The sequence below is a fragment of the Monopterus albus genome, unplaced genomic scaffold (genome assembly GCF_001952655.1).
Source record: "Monopterus albus unplaced genomic scaffold, M_albus_1.0 scaffold79.1, whole genome shotgun sequence".
In the NCBI taxonomy this organism is placed as follows: Eukaryota; Metazoa; Chordata; class Actinopteri; order Synbranchiformes; family Synbranchidae; genus Monopterus; species Monopterus albus.
In genome coordinates this window covers 2,198,651-2,201,876 of record NW_018127959.1, presented here as the reverse complement: position 1 = coordinate 2,201,876, position 3,226 = coordinate 2,198,651, and positions in this window count along the sequence as shown.

The window sequence follows — 3,226 nt, the reverse complement described above, 5'->3', positions numbered from 1 at the left end:
AGGATTTTGAATTCTATTCTGAATTTTACAGGGAGCCAGTGGAGAGAAGCTAATATGGGAGAGATATGATCTCTCTTGCTAGTTCCTGTCAGTACTCTGGCTGCAGCATTTTGGATTAACTGGAGGCTTTTTAGGGCATTATTGGGACATCCTGATAGTAAAGAGTTACAGTAGTCCAGCCTGGAAGTAACAAATGCATGGACCAGTTTTTCAGCATTACTTTGAGACAGGATGCTCCTGATTTTTGTAATATTGTGCAGGTGAAAGAAGGCAGATCTAGAGACTTGGTTTATGTGTGATTTAAAGGACATATTCTGATCAACGATGACTCCAAGGTTCCTCACAGTAGTACTGGAGGCAAGGGCTATGTCATCTAGAGTAACTATATGATTAGACAGCAGATTTCTAAGGTTTTCAGGCCCAAGCACAATAACTTCAGTTTTGTCAGAGTTTAGAAGTAAGAAGTTGCAGGTCATCCAGGCCTTTATGTCTTTAAGACATGCTTGAAGTTTGACCAGCTGACCTGATTCATTTGGCTTCATAGATAAATATAACTGAGTATCATCTGCATAGCAATGGAAATTTATGTTGTGCTTCCTGATAATATTGCCTAAAGGGAGCATGTATAAAGTGAAGAGAATTGGACCTAACACAGAGCCATGTGGAACGCTGTGACTAACTTCAGTTTGTGTGGAACATGCATCAGTAACATGAACAAATTGAAATCTTTCTGATAAATAAGATTTGAACCAACTTAGCGCAGTTCCTTTAATCCCAATAACATGTTCAAGTCTCTGCAGTAAGATGCTGTGATCAATGGTGTCAAAAGCAGCACTGAGATCTAAGAGGACAAGTATGGAGACAAGTCCTTTGTCCGAGGCTAGGAGAAGATCATTGGTGACTTTCACCAATGCGGTTTCTGTACTATGATGGACTCTAAATCCTGACTGAAAATCCTCAAACAAATCATTCTTGTGCAAGTGGTCACATAACTGCTTTGCAACAGCTTTTTCAAGGATTTCTGAAATAAATGGGAGATTGGATATTGGTATATAATTAGCTAGGACACCTCGGTCAAGAGTAAGCTTTTTGAGTAGAGGTTACTGCAACTTTAAAAGCCTGTGGAACATAACCTGTTAATAGAGAGAGGTTAATCAGATCTAGTATGGATGTGTTGATTAGGGGAAAGACGTCTTTGAGCAGCCTGGTCGGGATGGGGTCCAGGAGACATGTTGATGATTTAGATGAAGCAATTGTTGAGGTCAACTCAGAGAGATCTATAGGGGAGAAGTAGTCCAAGTATAAATGAGGTCTTACAGATGTTTCTAAAGCCATTGTAGTAGATGGCACATCTGCGAGAGCTGTGGGAGTGGTCCGACCAATTTTTTCTCTAATAGTTGTGATTTTATTTGTAAAGAAGCTCATGAAGTCATTGCTGCTGAGATCTAAGGGAATGTTAAGCTCAACAGCACTGTGGCTCTTTGTCAGCCTGGCTACAGTGCTGAAAAGAAACCTGGGGTTGTTCTTATTTTCCTCAATCAGTGATGAATAAAATGCGGTTCTGGCACTATGAAGGGCTTTCTTATATGTTATTAAACTATCTTTCCAGGCTATGAAAAACTCTTCTGACTTAGTGGAGCGCCACCTCCTTTCCATTTTTGGGGCTAGCCTCCTCTGTTTCACTGCCTTCTTTTTCAGAGGGGCAATGGTATCAAGTGTATTACGTAGGAATGCTGCAGTACTATCAACAAGATTATCGATTTGTGTTGGAGTCAAGTTAAGGTGGCCTCCTTCCACTGTGTTGGCAAACGGCACTGAAGTAGATAAAGATGGAATTATTTCCTTAAACTTGGTAACAGCATTGCCAGATAGACATCTGCTGTAGTGGAATTGTTTCCCACATGGAGTATAATCCATTAATGGAAATTCAAAAGTTATTAGAAAATGGTCAGACAGAAGAGGGTTATGGGGAAAAACTATTAAGTGTTCAGTTTTGATGCCATATGTCAGAACCAGATCAAGAGTGTGATTAAAACAGTGAGTGGGTTTATTTAGTTTGAGAGAAGCCAACTGAGTCTAATAATGAACAGAATGCATTGTTGAGGCTGTCATTGTCGGCATCTACATGAATATTAAAGTCGCCTACTATGATTATTTTATCTGTACTAAGCACTAAATCAGACAGAAAGTCTGAGAATTCACTTAAAAACTCTGAATAAGGAGCAGGTGGACGGTATACAATAACAAACAGAACAGGCTTTTGAGTTTTCCAGTTTGGGTGTGAGAGACTCAGGGTGAGACTTTCAAATGAGTTATAACTATGTTTAGGTCTAGGGTTGATTAATAGGCTTGAGTCAAAGATCGCTGCCACGCCACCACCTCGGCCTGTGTTTCGAGGGATGTGACAGTTACTGTGACTAGGTGAAGTGGATTCATTTAGGCTGACATATTCTTCCTGCTGTCCTAGCTCCTTCCTAGCTCTCGATTAAGCTACTAGCTTAGCTAGCTTCTAAACTAGCCGACCTAAAGTAGCAAGTTAAATTTGGTAGTTAGCAAGAACTTCTGCAAAACAAGTGCTTTAAGTGGTGCAAGCATATGTTGTCACTCAAAAATTCAGATGAACTTAGAAAAAGGTGAGTTTAATTCCTAAACAATCTGGAAGCAAGCACAACGCAGTGCAAATACAGAAAACAGGAAATGAGTACGGTTTACCGCAGGAAACGGCAGTCCGTCCAATCCATACAGTCAATAAAAGCTGTACAGTGTCTGCTTGGCTTTATACTGTTCTTGTATTATCAATATTGCAATGTAGGGCTACAGCCATTTTTTATTACTGGCAGGGGCAACAGCAGTACCAACTGCACAGACACAGAACACTAACATAAGAAGTCCCCAACCTTGAGGTACTATATATGCCTCCTGCCAAATGGTTATTATGGGGATCCCACAAGACGCTTCCCCCTCAGGCATTCTAGGGGACAAGGCCAAGTGTTCTCCACCCCCAACACTACACAACCCCCACCTGGCTGGTTAACTACTCAGTAACCACAGTCATAACTTCTTCTTCTTCTTCTGGCTGTTCCTGTTAGGGGTCGCCACAGCGAATCATCTGTTTCCACCTAACTCTATACTTGGCATCCTCTACTCTCACCCCAATTAACTTCATGTCCTCTTTTAGCACATCCATATATCTCCTCTTTGGCCTTCCTCTTGACCTCTTGCCTGG